The sequence below is a fragment of the Vitis vinifera genome, chromosome 12 (genome assembly GCF_030704535.1).
Source record: "Vitis vinifera cultivar Pinot Noir 40024 chromosome 12, ASM3070453v1".
Classification (NCBI taxonomy): domain Eukaryota; kingdom Viridiplantae; phylum Streptophyta; class Magnoliopsida; order Vitales; family Vitaceae; genus Vitis; species Vitis vinifera.
Window position 1 is genome coordinate 10,330,215 of NC_081816.1, and position 21,313 is coordinate 10,351,527.

The window sequence follows — 21,313 nt, forward strand, 5'->3', positions numbered from 1 at the left end:
TCGAATGCTTTCAATGCTAAGGCTGGGATGTATACCTTGAATGAAGATGTTGATATGAAAGCAAAGTTTGCAGCTATGACAAGAAGATTGGAGGAGCTAGAACTGAAGAAGATGCATGAAGTGCAAGCTGTTGCTGAAACACCAGTGCAAGTAAAGCCATATCCTATTTGTCAATCTTATGAACTCTTGGTGGAGGAGTGCCCTACAATTCAACCTGCTAGAGAAATGTTTGGAGATCAAGCAAATGTCACTGGACAATTCAAGCCCAACAACAATGCTTCGTATGGAAATACTTACAACTCAAGTTGGAAAAATCATCCAAATTTTTCTTGGAAGCCAAGAGCACCTCAGTACCAACAGCCGACTCAACAATCTCAACAAGCTTCAAGTCTTGAACAAGCAATAGTGAATCTCAGCAAGGTTGTGAGAGATTTTGTTGGAGACCAAAAATCCATCAATGCTCGACTCAATCAAAGAATTGACAGTGTAGAGAATACATTGAATAAAATGATGGATGGAATGCAAAATGACTTATCTCAGAAGATAGATAATCTCCAATACTCAATCTCAAGGCTCACTAACTTGAACACAGTGCGAGAGAAAGGTAGATTTCCTTCTCAACCTCACCAAAACCCCAAGGGTATCCATGAGAGATGTTAAGGCCTTGGTCACTCTAAGCAGTGGTAAAAAGGTTGAGTTGCCAACACCCAAGCCACATGTTGAAGAGGAAGAAGAAGAAGAGGAAGGAAATCAAAGGAAATAAGAAAGATAACAGTGAAGGGAAAGAGGACCATGATTCAACAGTGAAGGCAAATCCGGCGAAAGAGATTATTAAGGAAGAAATGCTGAAGAAACACACTTCTCCACCTTTTCCTCAAGCTTTGCATGGGAAAAAGGGGATCAGAAATGCATCTGAAATTCTTGAAGTATTGAGACAAGTGAAAGTCAATATTCCATTGCTATATATGATTAAACAAGTTCCAACATATGCAAAATTCCTAAAAGACTTGTGTACTATCAAAAGAGGGTTGAATGTGAACAAGAAAGCCTTCTTGACTGAGCAAGTAAGTACTATCATACAATGCAAGTCTCCTTTGAAGTACAAAGACCCGGGATGTCCTACCATTTCAGTCATGATTGGAGGAAAGGTAGTGGAGAAAGCTTTGTTAGACTTGGGAGCTAATGTGAATTTGCTACCATACTATGTCTACAAGCAATTGGGACTTGGTGAATTGAAGCCAACAGCAATCACTCTATCTCTAGCTGATAGATCGGTGAAAATTCCAAGGGGGATAATTGAAGATGTCCTAGTTCAAGTTGACAACTTCTACTATCCAGTAGATTTTGTTGTTCTTGATACGGACCCCCTCAAAGAGGCTAATTATGTTCCTATCATCCTTGGAAGGCCATTTCTTGCTACCTCAAATGCAATTATAAATTGTAGGAATGGATTTATGCAACTCACTTTTGGCAACATGACACTTGAGCTCAATATCTTTTATATGTCCAAAAAGCTAATCACTCCGGACGAAGAAGAAGGTCCAGAAGAGGTATGCATTATTGACACTCTAGTGGAGGAGCACTGTAATTAGAATATGCAAGACAAGTTGAATGAAAGTCTTGGGGATCTTTAAGAAGGGTTGCCTAAACCCTCTTATGTGCTTGCTACTCTACAAGGTTGGAGGAGGAGAGAAGATATTCTACCTTTGTTCAATAAAGAGGAGGCACAAGAAGCTGCTAAAGAAGAGACCCCAAAGCTCAATTTGAAGCCTCTGCCCATGGAGTTGAAATACACATACTTGGAAGAGAATAAACAATGCTCTGTTGTTATATCTTCATCTCTTACTACTTCTCGAGAGATTTCTCTACTTGAAGTTCTCAAGAGGTGTAAGAAAGCAATAGGATGGCAAATATCTAACTTGAAAGGCATTAGTCCTTTGGTTTGTACACATCATATATACATGGAGGAAGAAGCTGAACCAATTCGTCAACCTCAAAGAATATTGAATCCTCATTTGCAAGAGGTGGTGCGAGCTGAGGTGCTGAAGCTACTTCAAGCAGGTATTATTTACCCCATATCTGACAGCCCTTGGGTGAGCCCTACTCAAGTGGTACCAAAGAAGTCAAGGATTACTGTGGTTCAAAATGAAAAAGGAGAAGAAATCACTACACGCCTCACTTCAGGTTGGAGAGTGTGTATTGATTATAGAAAATTGAATGTTGTGACAAGGAAAGATCATTTTCCATTGCCATTTATTGATCAAGTGTTGGAGAGAGTCTCTGGCCATCCTTTTTATTGTTTCTTGGACGGGCACTCCGAGTATTTTCAAATTGAAATTGATGTTGATGATCAGGAGAAGACCACTTTCACATGTCCATTTGGAACATTTGCCTACAGAAGAATGCCTTTTGGTTTATGCAATGCACCTGCAACATTCCAAAGATGCATGCTAAGTATCTTCAGTGATATGGTGGAGTGAATTATGGAGGTTTTCTTGGACGACATCACCATATATGGAGGTACATTTGAAGAATGCCTAATCAACTTGGAAGCGGTTCTTAACAGATGCATTGAAAAGGACTTGGTGCTCAATTGGGAGAAATGCCATTTTATGGTACATCAAGGAATTGTCCTTGGCCATATCATCTCTGAGAAATGCATTGAAGTTGATAAAGCAAAGGTGGAACTTATTGTCAAATTGCCATTCCCAACAACTGTGAAAGGAGTAAGGCAATTTCTTGGCCATGCAGGGTTCTATAGGAGGTTTATAAAAGATTTCTCTAAGCTTTCAAAGCCTCTTTGTGAAATTTTGGCTAAGGATGCTAAGTTTATATGGGATGAAAGATGTCAAAAGAGTTTTGATCAATTGAAGCAATTTTTGACAACTGCTCCAATAGTGAGGGCTCCTAACTGGCAACTACCCTTTGAAGTGATGTGTGATGCCAGTGACTTTGCTATAGGAGTTGTGCTTGGCCAAAAAGAAAATGGAAAGCCCTATGTGATCTACTATGCAAGCAAGACATTGAACGAAGCTCAAAGGAACTACACAACTACAAAGAAAGAATTATTAGCTGTGGTGTTTGCCTTAGACAAGTTTCGTGCTTATCTAGTAGGGTCTTTCATCATTGTTTTCACTGACCATTCAGCCTTGAAGTATTTATTGACAAATCAAGATGCAAAAGCAAGGTTGATTAGATGGATTCTTTTACTACAAGAGTTTGATCTCCAAATTAGAGACAAGAAAGGAGTGGAGAATGTGGTAGCTGACCACCTTTCAAGGTTGGTTATAGCACACAATTCCCATGTCTTACCTATTAATGACGACTTTCTTGAGGAATCACTTATGTTGCTAGAGAAAACTCCTTGGTATGCTCATATTCTAACTATTTGGTTACTGGTGAAGTTCCAAGTGAGTGGAAAGCACAAGATAGGAAGCACTTATTTGCAAAGATTCATGCTTATTATTGGGAAGAGCCTTTTCTTTTCAATTTTTGTGCAGATCAAATAATAAGGAAGTGTGTTCCTGAAGAAGAGCAACAAGGAATCCTCAGCCACTGCCATGAGAATGCATGTGGAGGCCACTTTGCCTCTCAAAAAACAGCCATGAAGGTGTTGCAATCAGGGTTTTGTTGGCCATCACTTTTGAAAGATGCCCACATCATGTGTAGGAGCTATGATAGATGCCAGAGGCTCGGGAAGCTAACAAAAAGAAATCAAATGCCCATGAACCCCATTCTAATAGTTGATCTCTTTGATGTTTGGGGCATTGACTTCATGGGACCTTTCCCAATGTCTTTTGGTAACTCTTATATCTTGGTGGGGGTGGATTATGTTTCTAAATAGGTTGAGACAATCCCCTGTAAACACAATGATCATAGGGTGGTTCTCAAGTTTCTCAAAGAGAACATTTTCTCAAGATTTGGGGTGCCCAAGGCCATCATCTGTGATGGAGGTACTCATTTTTGCAACAGACCTTTTGAAACCCTATTAGTCAAGTATGGAGTGAAGCATAAGGTAGCCACACCTTATCACCCTCAGACTTTCGGGCAAGTTGAGCTAGCAAACAAGGAAATCAAGAACATATTGATGAAGGTGGTGATCACGAGTAGAAGAGATTGGTCTATTAAGCTTCATGATTCACTATGGGCATATAGAACAGCTTATAAGACTATTCTTGGCATGTCTCCCTATCGCCTAGTCTATGGCAAAGCATGCCATCTCCCTGTGGAAGTTGAATATAAGGCTTGGTGGGAAATCAAAAAGTTAAACATGGATTTGATCAGAGTCGGGGCAAAGATGTGCTTAGACCTTAATGAGATGGAGGAATTAAGAAATGATGCTTACATCAATTCCAAAGTTGCAAAACAGAGGATGAAGAGATGGCATGATCAATTAATCTCCAACAAGGAATTCCGGAAAAGACAAAGAGTCTTACTCTATCATTCAAGGCTCCATATCTTTCTTGGGAAGCTCAAGTCAAGGTGGATAGGTCCTTTCATTATTCACCAAGTGCATCCCAATGGAGTGGTGGAATTATTGAATTCCAATAGCACAAACACTTTTAAAGTCAATGGCCATCGTCTCAAGCCATTCATTGAGTCATTCAAGCAAGAAAATGAAGAAATCAACCTTCTTGAGCCACAGAGAGCCTAATCAGAAAAGGGTTAGATGGACTTGGTTTCACCAAAGTCCATATTTTTGTTTAATTTTGTTAATTTAAAAGCTTTTATGATTATTTTGATTTTAATTTTGGTCTTAAATTATGTTATTTATTTGTAACTCAATCTTTTTGAATGATCTAATTTAGGAGGAATTGCAAAGAAATTGAAGGAAGGTCTCTAGGAATCAAAAGGAGCTCAAAAGCAAGGAAACATTCATGGTCTACTAGATTTCGCAGCCCAAAAAGGGCCCCTGCGAAAATGGCCCTTGGCTGTGAAATAATTTCGCAACCCCAAGAAGTAATTGCGAAACACCCTCTTCCCCCCCCCCCCTGCGTTAATTTCGCAGTTGCGAAATCCTCAAAGCGTAAAAACTCCCATTTTCGTAGCCACACCCTCATTTCGCAGGTGGTTTCACAGCTGCGAAACCACCCCTTGGCACACGAGTGTTATTTCGCAGCCCTCCAACCTCATTTCACAGCTACGAAATGGGCTGGAAAATGGGCTGCGAAAATGCCCCTCTACTGCGAAATCAACCCCTTGCTGTGAAATCGACCATCTACTGCGAAAATAAAAACCATCCCTTGGCATCCTATTTAAATGTTATAAATTCCATATATTTTTTTTAACCGGTCATTTGAACTTCAAATAGGTGACAAAGAGGAGCCAAACCAGAGCAACCTTCCGTCTGACTCCTCCACCTGATCCAAGCCGCGCGCACCTCCGGCTACCTTCTCTGAGATAGCCATGGCCAAAACCCGAGGAGCTAAGTCCTCGTTCCCATCAACTCACCTGAGAATCCCAAGAGAGAGCCCTGTCCAAGCTGCCATACCCGAGCCTCCACGGCCACTAGTCGTCCCACCTCCGGTTGAGGACGCACCCATGAGTCCTCCTTCGAGGCGCTATCAGACAAGGTCACTCACCATAGCCGGGGCGAGCTCTTCGAAAGCCAAAAAGACAAGTAGCGCTCCCCCAAAGAAGAAAGCCAAGGTATCAGAGCCAATTGATTTAACAGAGCCATATTCAGAGCCTGAATAAGAGCCTCATCCATCTCAACCACCTGTCAAAAAGCCTTAGCCATATCAGCCACCAGCTAAAGAGTCTCAGATTCCCTCAGGCATGACTCCTGAGGTAGTTATCAAACGTCCAATGGTCACTCAACCACCCATTGAGGGTAATTTGGATTGCAGGGCAAGGCCATTCCACTCTAAGCTCTACTTTGACATAGCTACGTTCAGACTTCAACCTAAGCTCAGAGATTCCTTCCATATTCTACAAAGGTACCATATGGAGCACCTCCTGACTCCCAGGGATTTTTTCTATCCCCGTATAGCATTGGACTTTTATTAGTCCATGACCACACACCAGGTTCGGGATCCTACTGTCATCCATTTTACCATAGATGGACGCCATGGTATTTTGGGAGCCAGGCACATAGAAGAGGCACTCCGCATTCCCTATAAGCCAGCACGTCCAGAGGATTATCGATTCTGGACTCATCCTGCACAGAGCGACATAGTTCATATTCTGTTCAGAGGGGCATCCTCGCACTAGTATCTGTTGAGGAAGGAGCTCCCTCCTAGCATGTTCTTTATTGATACACTCCTACGCCATAACATCTTTCCACTTCAGCATTGGGTGCAGAGGAGAGGAGTTTTGCTGGAGGCATTGTTCAGGATATCTAAGGGATTCTTCTTTGGCCCTCATCATCTCATTATGGCCGCTCTTCTATACTTTGAAGAGAAGGTCCATAGGAAGGAGCTGCTGAGAGCGGATGCTATTCCACTACTCTTCCCGAGATTGCTATGCCAGATTTTGGAGCATTTGGGATACCCATCAGACCCTCAGCTGGACCAAAGCATCTAGAGATTCCACATCCATAACAGCTAGAGGAGCCACAACCGATTGAGATACCAACTGACATAAGAGCACCTGCCCTTGCAGTGCCCTCTACAGAGCCTATACCTGAGGTTGCACCCTCTGCTCCTCATGCCACACCATGGACTCCCCTTGTTATTCCACCCATATTAGAGCCATCTCCTTCATCTGAGCCCAGGATTACCATATCCATTTCCGACTATAGAGGCCTATGTCACACTTTGCAGGCATTGGCCACTTCTTAGAGCATCCTCACTCAGTAGATGACAGCTATTTGTGCTCATCAAGAGTAGATTATCGCCACTCAGACCCAGCATACTGCCATCTTGAGGCAGATTCAGCACCATCTGGGTATTCCACCGACTCATGAGCACCCCATTCCTATCATGTCAGAGCCATCACAGGCCCCTCCTCTAGTAGAGCAAACTATGCCTCCTGAGGAGCCGACTATAGGAGAGACAAAGGCATCCACCCCCAGCATTCAAACCTCTACAGCTGAGCCATCATCCTCACATCATCCTCTCGCCACTATTTGATCATTTGCATAGTTTCCTTTATCGATTTCCTTTATGTATTTCCTTGCTATAATAGAACTTGTAATCCCATGCTTTTGATATTTTATATATTGGGATTGGTTGTATTACTTTTTTTCCTTTATATTGTACTTTCATGAAGTAATACAAATCTATCACTTTTTGATCACTTTTAACATTATTTTTATTTCAATTCCTCTACTCATTTCTTTTATTGTTTTTGAAACATGTGGTTTCTCCTATTCTACTCGAACTTCATATCATTCAGGAGGCACCACTTCCTCCCTATAATTTCAATTGCTCATGCCACATTGAGGACAATGTTCAACTTGGTTGGGGGGAGAGTTGAGGAAGGAAGTTTTTGTTGTTAATGCTAAGTTATTTTGGTAATTTAGTTGATTTTTGTTTAATTTTAAACTTTTTTAAACTTTTTATTTTACTCTCCATGGTTATTAAGGAAAAATTCTCAAAATGAAGTAAGAGAAATCGAATTTTTGTTTTTCACTTGACTTAGAGTTTGTATTATGCTTACTAAAGTTGATGAATTGTTGAAACTTCTATTGAATTCAAGCTTAGTTCTTCCACTTTAAGCTATTCACACACTATGCACAATAGGTTCCGATTATAAGATGAAAAACTATTTCCCTCCTGACTTAGGAAAATTTAGACTTGGTACCTTTGACCTCATTTAATAGTGTTGGGACACCTTATAAAAGGCCAATGAGCCTTTGAAAAAAAAAAAAAAAAATTGTTTGCTTGCCTTAAAATCTGAGCAAGGACTGAGGGTATATGGTGAAAATCTTTAAAGCCTGGTGCCCTAAGCCTTCATTGGTTGGGAGTCACCAACCTCAATGCTCGTTACAAGGGTGAATAGGTGGAGTTTAACATACTGTAGGTGCTTGGATATTAAAATTCATTCTCAAAAGTCTGGGGTAAAATCCGAGGAGTTAGTGGTTGAAAGATTCTTAAAGCCTGATGCCCTAAACCTTGAGTGGTTGGGAGTCATTGATGGACCCCCATTACATGGACAATTTAGAAAAGAATACCTTTAAGCCTTGTACTCCTACAAGAAAAAAAATTGTGAAATAAAAGGGTGTGTTCTTAGCCTATTAAATTTTGTCAAGTTTGCTAAGTGTTGAAAAAGAACTAGGTTGGGGGGAGAGATTAGTTCATCATACTATATTCGGAAACTATCAAGTAAAACTTAGATTTTAGTGGAAGAGTAAGGTTTGGTCTTTTGGAAGTAGAAATGATTTTAAAGCTTCAATTTGCATAATGCCTTCTCTTTATGAATTGTGATTAGGTAAAGTATTTGATAACTCTTACTGAAATTTGAGTTTTATATCTTTAATATCCCATGTGAAAGCTTGACCATCATGCCACTTAAAATTTTTTGAAGTGATCAGCATGATTTTGTAAAGTATATTACTATTTATTTCACTTTTTTCTCTCCTTTATTGCTAAGGGACTAGCAATATGTCGGTTGGGGGGAGTGATTGCTACTCAAAAAGTGTTATTTTGTAGCTTGTAATTAACTCTTTTAAACACTTTTGAGTAGTAGTTATGACCTTTTAACTCAATTAGCCTATTAACCACCTTTGCAATCATTTCTAATCAAATTGTGTAAGTTTTGGTATTTTTGATAGTATTTTGATCACCGAAGCAATCCAAGATTGAGGAGAGTTCTATGGAATCCATGGCAAAGAAATTGGAAGCTCATTAATATGAAGAACCAAAGCTTTGAAGCTTTATAATCCTTTGCCATAAGCAAATCATGAATGCAAGGAGGGAAAGCAAAGAGAGAAATCTAACATGAAGAATTCAAGAGGACATCAATTGTTGAACACTTTTGGAGCACTTTCTGGAGCTCATTTCATGCATACTATATGTCATTTCAAAGCTTGGGAAGTCAGAAATCCAATGCTTTAAACGGTCCATGAATCGGAGTTGAAATGAAGAAGTTAGAGCCATTGAAAGCCGATCACACCAAGCTGAAGGCAAATTTCGCAGGTTGCGAAGTCAGCCTTTGGCTGCCAAATGGTGTCCTTCAGCTTGTGAAATTTCGCAGCCATCTTGCATGCTTGTGAAATCCTCCTGAGTGCTTCCAGATATTTGTGATCGACATTTTTAGATCTTTTTCTTCAGATATTTGATGTCTAAATCCCGATTTTCTCCTTGTAACCCACCAATCATAGGATTCCTTAGTTATTAAGCAAGAACAAAGGGTGAATAACCTTATATATATTGTTTTGTAATTTTCATTACACATATCATCTCGGGAGCTTGTTCTCAGAGACATCTTTTGTATAGTTTTCAAGGAAGTAAAATACAGAGCTTTGCTCTGCCTTACCTACTCAATTTGATTGTATTTTTCTTACTAGCCAAACAAGCTCTGAGGATGTTTCCTCATAGAATGGTTGGCTAGACTTTTTGTTTCTTGGAGCTAAGGTAGCCGGGTAAGGTCCCGAGTGCAAGAATAAGTAGTTTTGTTGTTTCAGCTGTTAATGAAGACAAAGTGTGACCAGTTTATGGTTTCTATGTTTTTAGTTAACTTAAAATGCCTTCAATTCACCTGGGCCAACACTTGGTAAGGCAAGTGATCTTCGTCCATGGAGATGCACTAGTTTATCTCTTACGAGCCTTTGGGAGGTGACTTGAAGGTAGGATTTTCTAGAATTGCCAACACTTGGTAAGCTTTTAGACTCTTAGGAGACATCCATTAGTTATCTCTTACGAGCTTGAGAAAGGAAGTCCAAGGTTAATGATCACCTTGAATGGCAAATGCTAGGTGAGAGGCACGAGCCATTGCAAGATGCATCAGTGAGAAGGAATTACTGCTGAAATCCATAAAAGGGAAGCATCTGTACAACACCGGTTAGAGAATTAACTATATGTTAATTCTCTAATGTGAGGAAAAGATTCAAGTAACCGGAGCTCTGTTTTTGTATGAGGAGCCTGACCTCAGTGATCCTAAAACTCCGAGAAACGTTTTTCTTCATAAGTAATTTCCATTACTTTATTTTTAGTTAGCTTAAAACAAATCCTTTTTCAACCAAAGTTTATGTTTTCTTTTGAAGCTAACCTTGAAATGAAAAAACACCAATTCGACTTTGAATTGGTATCAGTTGTAAGTTGAAAACCCTTCCCAGTGAACAATCCTAGAGCCACTATGCTGCATTAGCTAAGGCTATCCTAGTGCATGGTGATATAGGTTATAAATTTTGTTGGTTACTCCTGTCTGAGGACCAAACTCAAGGTACACCAGCTAGGCATGCAATCATTAAGATATCTAAATGAGGGGTTAAAAATATATCTCTCTATGTCTTAAAATATCTCTTTTGTAATATCTCGAAAAAAAATTCTAGATCACACTTGTAAAAAATCATCTCAGAAGAAATTCCTGAGAAGACTTGTTAACTCTTTTAGTAAGAAATACACAGGGCCTTGCTCTGCCTTACCTACTCATTTTGTTTTTATTTTCTTTCTAGCCAAACAACCTCAGAGGATGTTTTCTCATAGGATGAGTGGCTAGGTTTTTCGTTTCTTGGATTAAAGGAAGCTAGGTAAGGGATCCAAATACAAAAGTGGGAGTTTTCCTTGATTTAAATGAGGAGAGTTGTTACCCGTTAATGGTTTTTATTTTTAAGGTTTAACTTAAAATCCCTTAAAATCACCTGGGCCAATACTTGCTAAGCTTTTTGGACTCCCTGAAGATCCATTAGTTATCTCTTACGAGCCTTTGAAGGGTAATCCAAGGTTAGGATCACCTTGAATGGTCAATACTTGGTTAGCTTTTCGGGCTCCATGGATGCCTGTTAGTTATCTCTTACGAGCCATTAGAAGATGATTCACAGAGTTCTTTAGTGTTTGAAACCATTAATGGGAAGCAACTCAAGTTTTTAATGGACCAATGGGATCAAATCTTGGTTGCTAAATACACACCGATTCGAGAGATAACCATTCTTTATGTTATTATCCCCAACGTGAGGAAAAGATCCGGAATCTCCCCCTTTTGTCTAAGGAACCTGAACCTAGTGACTTAAAAACTCCAAGAAACCTTTTCTTTGTAATTAATCTCAGTTACTATTTTTGGTTAACTTAAAACCAACACTTTTCAACCAAAAATTATGTTTTCTTTTAAAGCTAACTTATAAAATAAAAAGCACCATTTCAGTACTTTAACTAATATCATGTGTGATATGAAAACCCATCCCTGTGGACAATCATAGAACCACTATACTATGGTAGCTATGCTACCTTAGTGTATGGTGAATTAGGCTTATAAATTTTGTTGATAACTCCCGTCTGAGGACTAAATCAAGTAAATCACTAATTGGGGATGAATCAAATGGTGTCGTTGCCGGGGATGGTGCCACTTCATAGTGATATAACTTTTACAGAACACTTGTGATCTTCATCACAACTTTGGTGATTTTTCTTTTCTTTTACTAATTTTTTATTTTTTGTTTTTATTTTAGTTTATCTTTTATTTAGTTTTTAGTTACCTTTTTTTTTTTCCTAGAATTGTTTTTTTTTTTTTATTTGTTTTTGTTTTAAGTTATTGCTAGTTGTGCATGCCCTATTGGATACAAGACAATGAGGGAAGACTTGTGAAAATCAAAACTCCTCACGAAATAGAGTTGGAATTGTGCATGAACGTCGTGGAAGCTACTGCTGAAGATCAGCATAGTCAACATGCTCAGGAGGAGAATTTCAATGCATACCGATCCATGAGGGACCGCATGCATCCACCTCGTATGAGTGCACCATCATGTATAGTGCCACCTATAGAGCAACTAGTGATCCGACCACATATTGTGCCACTTCTACCTACTTTCCATGGGATGGAAAGTGAGAATCCCTACACGCATATCAAGGAATTTGAGGAGGTTTGTAATACTTTCCAAGAAGGAGGAGCTTCAATCAACTTGATGAGACTCAAGCTATTTCCTTTCACCTTGAAGGATAAGGCCAAGGTTTGGCTTAATTCTTTAAGGCCAAGGAGTATCCGAACTTGGACTAATTTGCAAGCTGAATTTCTCAAGAAAATTTTCCCGACTCATAGGACCAATGGCTTGAAAAGGCAAATTTCAAACTTCTCAACTAAAGAAAATGAGAAATTCTATGAGTGTTATGAGGGATACATGGAAGCTATTAATGCTTGTCCTCACCATGGCTTTGATACATGGCTATTGGTGAGCTATTTTAATGACGGTATGTCTTCCTCAATGAAGCAACTCTTAGAAACGATGTGTGGAGGAGACTTCATGAATAAGAATCCGGAGGAAGCCATGGATTTCTTGAGTTATGTGGTTGAAGTTTCAAGAGGATGGGATGAGTCGAATGCTAGAGAAGTGGGAAGAATGAAGTCTCAACCTAATGCTCCTAATGCTAAGGCTGGGATGTATACTTTGAAGGAAGACATCGATATGAAAGCAAAAGTTGCAGCTATGGCAAGAAGATTGGAAGAGCTAGAAATGAAGAAGATACGAGAAGTGCAGGCCATTTCTGAAACACCAGTGCAAGCTATACCGTGTTCCATTTGTCAATATTTTAAACACTTGGTGGAGGAGTGTTCTACGATTCCAACTGTGAGAGAAATGTTTGGGGATCAAGCAAATGCTATTGGATAATTTAAGCCCAATAACAATGCTTCATATGGCAATACCTATAATGCAAATTGGAGGAATCATCCGAATTTCTCTTGGAAGCCAAGGACACCTCAGTACACGCAACTTGGCCAAGTACCTCTGCGATCCTCGAATCTTGAACAAGCCATTGTAAATCTTAGCAAGGTCGTGGGAGACTTTGTTGGAGGCCAGAAATCCATCAATGCTCAGCTTAGTCAAATAATTGATAGTATAGAGAGTACATTAAACAAAAGGATGGATGGGATGCAAAATGATCTATCTCAAAAGATAGATAATCTCCAGTACTCAATCTCAAGGCTCACCTACCTTAACACAATGCAAGAGAAAGGAAAGTTTCATTCTCAACCTCATCAGAATCCCAAGGATATCCATGAAGTGGAGGCTCAGGAGGAAGAATCTTCATAGGTGAGGGAAGTCAAAGAAGTGATTACTCTAAGGAGTGGTAAAGAGGTTGATTTGCCTACATCCAAGCCAGAGCATGAACCAGTGAATGAAGCAGAGAAAGAGAAGAGAGAGGGAATCAAAGGAAAGAGAAAATGGAACAGTGGAAAGAATGAGGACCTTGAATCTACTGTGAATGAAGAACCAGAGAGGACCATCAACCAAGAAGACATGATGAAGAAACACACGCCTCCACCTTTCCCCCAAGCTTTGCATGGAAAAAAGGGAATCTATAATGCATCAGAAATTCTTGAAGTGTTGAGGCACGTGAAAGTTAACATCTCTTTGCTAGACATGATCAAACAAGTTCCAACTTATGCAAAATTCCTAAAGGACTTATGCACTATAAAAAGAGGGTTGAATGTAAATAAGAAAGCCTTCTTGACTGAGCAAGTAAGTGCCATTATACAGTGCAAGTCTCTAGTAAAATAAAAAAATTCGGTTTGTCCTACCATCTCAGTGATGATTGGAGAGACGTGTGTGGAGAAAGCTTTGTTAGACTTGGGGGCAAGTGTGAATTCACTACCCTACTCTGTCTACAAGCAATTGGGACTAAGAGAGTTGAAGCCAACATCAATCACTCTATCTCTATTAGATAGATCTGTGAAGATTCCAAGAGGCATGATTGAAGATGTACTAGTTCAAGTTGACAAATTCTACTATCCAGTGGATTTTGTTGTTCTTGATACGGACCCAGTTGCCAAAGGAACTAACTGTGTTCCTATCATACTTGGAAGACAATTACTAGCTACACCAAATGCTATCATCAATTGTAGGAATGGAGTCATACAACTTACATTTGGCAACATGACGTTAGAGCTCAACATCTTCTATTTGTGCAAGAAACAATTCCATCCGGAAGAAGAAGAAGGACCAGAAGAGGTGTGCATGATTGAAAACTTAGTGGAGGAGCATTGTGATCAGAAAATGCTCGAAGATTTGAATGAGAGTCTTGGGGATCTTAATGAAGGGTTACTTGAACCCTCAAATTTTCTTGCTACTATGCCCCCTTGGAAGAGGAGGGAAGAAATTCTGCCTTTATTCAATGGGGAAGAGACACAAGAAGCTGTTGAGGAGCCCCCAAAGCTTATTTTGAAGCCATTACCCACGGAGTTGAAGTATGCATACCTGGAAGAAAACAAGCAAAGCCCTATTGTTATTTAATCTCTTACCACTCCTCAGGAGGATTGTCTACTTGAAGTCCTCAGGAGATGTAAGAAGGCGATAAGGTGGCAAATGTTTTATCTGAAAGGGATCAACCCTTTAGTCTATACCCATCATATATACATGGAAGAAGAAGCTAAGCCAGTTCATCAACCTTAGAGAAGGTTGAACCCTCACATGCAAGAGGTGGTGCGAGCTAAAGTGCTTAAGCTACTTCAAGCCTTTATTATATACCTCATATCAGATAGCCCATGGGTGAGTCCTACGCAAGTCGTGCAAAAGAAATCAGGGATCACGGTGGTGTAAAATGATAAGAGAGAAGAAGTTTCTACATGCCTCACTTCAGGTTGGAAGGAGTGCATTAATTATAAAAAGTTGAATGTTGTAACAAGGAAGGACCACTTCCCGTTGCCGTTTATTGATCAAGTGCTTGAGAGGGTCTCTGGCCATCCATTCTACTGTTTCTTGGATGGCTACTCCGGGTATTTTCAAATAGAAATTGATGTTGAAGACCAAGAGAAGACCACTTTCACATGTCTATTCAGAACCTACGCATACAAAAGAATGTCTCTCGGCTTATGCAATGCACCCGTAACGTTCCAAAGATGCATGTTATGCATTTTTAGTGATATGGTGGAGTGTATTATGGAAGTTTTTATGGACGATATCACCATATATGGAAGTACATTTGACGAATGCTTAGTCAACTTGGAAGCTGTTCTGAACCAATGCATTGAGAAAGACTTGGTGCTTAACTGAGAGAAATGCCATTTCATAGTACACCAAGGGATTGTACTTGGGCATATTATCTCAAAGCAAGGCATTGAAGTGGACAAAGCAAAGGTTGAACTTATTTTCAAGTTGCCATCGCCAACAACTGTCAAAGGAGTAAGGCAATTCCTTGGTCATGTTGGGTTCTATAGGAGGTTTATCAAAGATTTCTCTAAACTTGCAAGACCTCTTTGTGAACTATTGGTAAAGGATGCTAAATTCATATGGGATGATTGATGTCAATGGAGTTTTGAAGAACTAAAGTTATTTCTGATGGCCGCTCCAATAGTGAGAGCTCCCAATTGGCAATTGCCCTTTGAAGTGATGTGCGATGCCAATGACTTTGCTATAGGAGTTGTTCTTGGGCAAAGAGAAGATGGAAAGCCCTATGTGATCTACTTTGCAAGCAAAATGTTGAATGAAGTGCAAAGGAACTACACAACCACAGAGAAAGAATTGTTGGTTGTAGTTTTTGCCTTAGACAATTGGTGGGGTCTTTCATTGTGGTTTTCGCTTATCACTTTGCCTTGAAATATTTGCTGACTAAGTAGGATGCAAAAGTGAGGCTGATTAGATGGATTCTCTTGCTTCAAGAGTTCAATCTTCATATCAAAGACAAGAAAGGAATAGAGAATGTGGTAGCCGACCATTTGTCAAGGCTAGCCATCACACATAATTCCCATAGTTTGCCCATTAATGATGATTTTCTAGAGGAGTCACTCATGTTGATGGAAGTCGCTCCTTGGTATGCTCATATTGCTAACTATCTAGTTATCAGAGAAGTTCCAAGGGAGTGCAAAGCACAAGATAAGAAGCACTTCTTTGCAAAAATTCATGCCTACTACTAGGAAGAGCCATTTCTATTCAAATATTGTGCGGATCAAATAATATGGAAGTGCATCCCTGAACAAGAGCAACAGGGGATCCTCAGTCATTGCCACAAAAGTGCATGTGGAGGCCATTATGCTTCTCAGAAGACATCTATGAAGGTATTGCAATCGGGTTTCTGCTAGCCATCACTTTTTAAAGATGCCCACACCATGTGCAAGAGCTGTGATAGATGCCAGAGGCTTAGGAAGTTAACACATAGGAACCTGATGCCTTTGAACCCTATTTTAATAGTTGATCTATTTGATGTCTGGGGCATTGACTTCATGGGACCTTTTCGTATGTCCTTTGGCTACTCCTACGTCTTGGTGGGAGTAGATTATGTTTCAAAATGGGTTGAAGTGATCCCGTGTAAACGCAATGATCACAGAGTTGTTCTCAAATTTCTCAAAGAGAACGTCTTCTCTAGATTTGGAGTACCCAAGGCCATAATAAGTGACGGGGGTACTCATTTTTGTAACAATCCATTTGAAACTCTCTTAGCCAAGTACGGAGTGAAGCATAAGTTAGCTACACCTTACCACCCTTAGACTTCTGGGCAAGTTGAGTTAGCAAATCGGGAGATAAAAAACAGACTGATGAAGGTGGTGAATACGAGTAGAAGAGATTGGTCTGTTAAGCTTCATGATTCACAGTGGGCGTCCAGAACAGCTTACAAAACCATTCTTGCAATGTCTCCTTATCGCCTAGTCTATGACAAAGCGTGCCATCTCCTCGTGGAAGTGGAATACAAAGCTTGGTGGGCAATCAAGAAGCTCAACATGGATTTGAGTTGAGCCGGCATGAAGAGGTTCTTAGACCTTAATGAGATGGAGGAACTGAGAAATGATGCTTACAATAATTCAAACATTGCAAAACAAAGATTGAAGAGGTGGCATGATTAGTTAGTCTCCGGTAAAGAATTTCAGAAAGGACAAAAAGTCTGGCTGTGTGACTCTAAGCTCCACATCTTCCCGGGAAAGCTGAAATCAAGGTGGATAGGTCCATTTACTATCCATCAAGTGCATTCAAATGGAGTAGTGGAGCTACTCAATTCTAACAACACCGAGAGTTTCAAAGTCAATGGCCATCGACCCAAGCCATTCGTGGAGCCATTTTCTCGAGACAATGAGGAAATCATCCTCCTTGAGCCACATCAAGCTTAACAAGACAAATGGTTAGATGGATTTAGTTTGTCGGAAGACATTAAGTCTATATTTTTTGTTTTAATATTGATTTAAAGTTTTATTGATTTAGTTCTTGTTTTAATTGTAATTTCTTGCTTTAATTTTATTTTTTGTGATTTTATTTAATTTTTGATGATCAAATTGCAGGTGGATTTCAAAATAGATGGGGAAAAGCCTTAAAAATTTTCTAGATGATGGAAAGGTCAGAAAATAGAGCATTTCGCAGAGCTTGCGAAAAATCCAAAATCCCATTTCGCAAGGGATGCGAAAAAATTCGCACACCCTACGAAAAATTCGCAAACCCAACTTTGATTTGCAAAACTCTATGCGAAATTAAAAAGGGTGTGCGAACCCATTTCGCAACCCTGTGCAAAGTCCAACAACCCTTGCGAATTCTAATAGTCACTTAAAAGTCTATTTAAAGCCCTTCAGGCCCTGAATCCATTTCGCACACCCCATCTGCTCCTTGCGAAAGCCTTCATTCCCTTGCGATGTCTAAGCTTCCATCGGTTTTCTCTCCATTGGATGCCCCGCGACCACCCATTTGAAGACGGGACCCACACCACCCAAGCCTCTCACTCCATTTCTCACATGGCGTGCATTAGAGGAGGCCATACTGACCCTTCATTGTCTCGCAAGCCGAGGCCAAGAGCCTTCTCTCCATGGGATTCGACATCTCAAGCCCTCGAGGCCCCGACCATTCCAACTTCTGAGGGTGGAGTGCCCTCTAATCCTCCTCAGCGCTGATACCTAACACAAAGACCACCAGCTTCTCCACCCCCTGAACCATCAGTACATCGCACTCCAACTAAGAAGGTCAGGACTTCAGGCCCTAGAGAGTCGTCTAGACATTCACAGCCTGATCCTCGGGCCCCTTTTGATTCTCACTATCCTTCTGGAATGCCACAAGAAGCCATCATCAAACGACCTATGGTCACCGTGCCGCCCATTGAGAGCAATTCACATTGTAGAGCTAGACCATTCCATTTCAAGCTATATTTTGACCTCGAGGTCATGCGACAGCAGCCGAAGCTTCGAGATTCATTTAGACTACTCTAGAGGTACCATCTCGAGCACCTTATGACTCCCAGGAGTTCTTTTACCCCCGAGTGGCATCGGATTTCTATCAATCCATGACTACTCAAGGCGCTCGGAGTCCTACCGCCATTCACTTTAGCATTGATAGGCGCTAGGGTATCCTTGAGGCTAGACATGTGGCAAAGGCTTTACATATTCCATACGAGCCAATGGATCCAGTAGATTTCCGGGAGTGGTCCCCTACGAAGTGTGTACCACCTACCCTTGCAACACCTATGCCTGAGGCCACTTATACTGCTCCTCCTACCACTCCTGTTGTTCCACCAGATGCACCGTCTACATCTAATGCCTCCACCACCATTTCTGCCACAGAGTTTTGTGCCATGGTACATTTATTCCAAACACTGACTACTACACACAATGCTTTATTCCGACATATAGCCGACATACGTGCTCAGCAGGACCAATATACTACTATCATTCATCAGATTCAACAGCATCTGGGACTTCTGCCACCACCTCAGCCCGACATTCTTGAACCATCAGAGCTCATACCTCCAACTGAGGAGACTATTCTAGCCGAGGGGACCACCAAAGTCGATGTCTCGATCCAGCCCACTTACGAGGCCACCACAGATCCATCATCTTCATATGATCCTTGATCATCTCTTTATCTTATTATATTTACTTATTATATTAGTAGACATAATTACTTATTTTGATGTTTTATATTATGGGATTGGATGTATTACATGATCATATCTCACATTGTACTTTCTCAGAGTAATATATAAACATCAATTTTTTGTTTATACTTGCCATTTTTTCTATTTCTTTTACTCATTAATCTTTTTTTTTTTTTAATCATATGGCTTCTCCTATACGACTCAGACTCCATGTCACTAAGGAGGTACCACTTCCTCTCTTTATTTGCAATCGCTCTTGCCACATTGAAGGCAATGTTGATCTTGGTTGGGGGGAGAGTTAAGGAAGGAAGTTTTGTTAATAATGCTAGGTTATTTTGTTAATTTATTTGTTTTTGCTTAAATTTTAAAAAGTTTCTCAAAATGAAAAATTCTCAAAATGAAATAGGAGAAATTCTCAAAATGAAATAGGAGAAATTGAATTCTTACCTTTTTACTTGAATCTTAGAGTTTGTATTATGCATATTGAGGTTAATGAATTGTTGAAACTCTTACTGAATTAAACTTTATTTCTTCCACTTTAATCTTACCACACACTGTGCACATTAAGTTCCATTTATAAGATGAAAAACTATCTCACCCCCTTAACTTAGGAAAATTTCAACTTGGTACTTTGACCTCATTTTAATAGTGTTTGGACACCTTATAAAAGGCCAATGAGCCTTTGAAAAAAATAAGAAAGAACAAAGTGTTGCACTTGCTTTGAAACCCGAGCAAGTTTCGAGGGGTATATGGCAAAAGTCTTTGTAACCCTATGCCCTAAGCTTTTATTGGTTAGGAGTCACCGATCTCACTGCTCATTACAAGGGTGAATAGGTGGAGTTTAACATATTGTAGTTGCTTGGGTATTAAATTTCATTCTCAAAAATCTAGGAAAAAATCCAAGGAGTTAGTGGTTGAAAGATCCTTAAATCTTGATGCCCTAAACCTTGATTGGTTGGGAGTCATTGATGGATCCCCGTTACATGGACACTTTAGAAAACAATACCTTTAGCATTGCATACCTACAATGAAAAAAAATTGTTGAAATAAAAGAGGTGCGTTCTTAGCCTATTAGAGGTTGGTCAGTTTGCTAAGGTTTGAGAAAGAACTAGGTTGGGGGCAGAGACTAGTTCAACATACTATAATCGAAAACTAATAAGCTTAACACATAGATTTTTGTGGAAGAGTATTGATTGAGCCTATGAGAGTGGAAATCCTTTTAATACTTAAATATGCATAATGCCTACTCTTTATGAATTGTGATCAGGCAAAATATTTGATAAACTCTTGTTGAAGGTTGAGTTTTGCTTCTTTAATGTCCCATGAGAGAGTATGCTCTACATCATGCCACTTATAATTTTTTGGAGTGATCAACATGATTTTGTAAATTATTTTACTGTCTATTTTCTTTTTCTCTCGCCTTCATTGCTAAAAGACAAGAAATATGTCGTTTGGGGGAGTGATTACTACTCAAAAAGTGCTCTTTTATAGCTTGTTATAAACTCTTTTAAACACTTTTGAGTAGTATTTATTACTTTTAACTCAATTGGGACATTAAAGACCCTTGTAAATGTTTCTAATAAGTTTTTGGCAAGTTTTGGTGTATTTGATAGCTTTTTGACCATTAAATCGAGGCAAGAATTAGGGAGAATTTTGTGTAGTCCATGGCAAAGCAAGTTGAAGCTGAAACACATGAAGAATCCAAGTTTTGGAGAGCTTCGTAGCCTTTACCAAATCAATCAAGTATGCAAGGAAGAGATTCAGAGAAGAAATCTAACATCAAGCAATTTCGCATGGCTATGCAAAATTTTCGCATAGTATGTGAAAATGCCAAAAGGAGTACAAGCTGCATAACAGAGAGCAAGATTGTGAAGAATGAATTTTGCACCCTGTGCGAAATTTTGCAAGCCTTGCGAAATGGAGGAAAATGAATTTCACACCCTTTGCGAAATTTCGCAAGCCTTGCGAAAATCCTCCTGTGTAATTTTCAGATATTTTTGCACCGACTCCGTTAGATTTTTATCTCAAGATATTTTATGTAATTACATATTTTCTTCTTGTAATCAGCTAAAAATATTTTTAGATATTTAGGATATCTAAATGGGGGGTTAAATATATATCTCTCTATATGTCTTAAAATATCTCTTTTGTAATATCTCGAAAAAAAATTCTAGATCACACTTGTAAAAAATCATCTCAGAAGAAATTCCTGAGAAGACTTGTAAATTCTTTTAGTAAGAAATACACAGTGCCTTGCTCTGCCTTACCTACTCATTTTGTTTTTATTTTATTTCTAGCTAAACAACCTCAGAGGATGTTTTCTCACAGGATGAGTGGCTAGGTTTTTCGTTTCTTGGATTGAAGGAAGCTAGGTAAGGGATCCAAATACAAAAGTGGGAGTTTTCCTTGATTTAAATGAGGAGAGTTGTTACCCGTTA

General features: G+C 39.6%; 1 pseudogene; it reads left to right on the top strand.

The window, feature by feature from the left end:
* The first annotated feature begins 549 nt into the window (after window positions 1-549).
* LOC132254722 (uncharacterized) overlaps window positions 550-21,313 on the top strand; it is a 94,223-nt pseudogene continuing 73,459 nt past the window's right edge.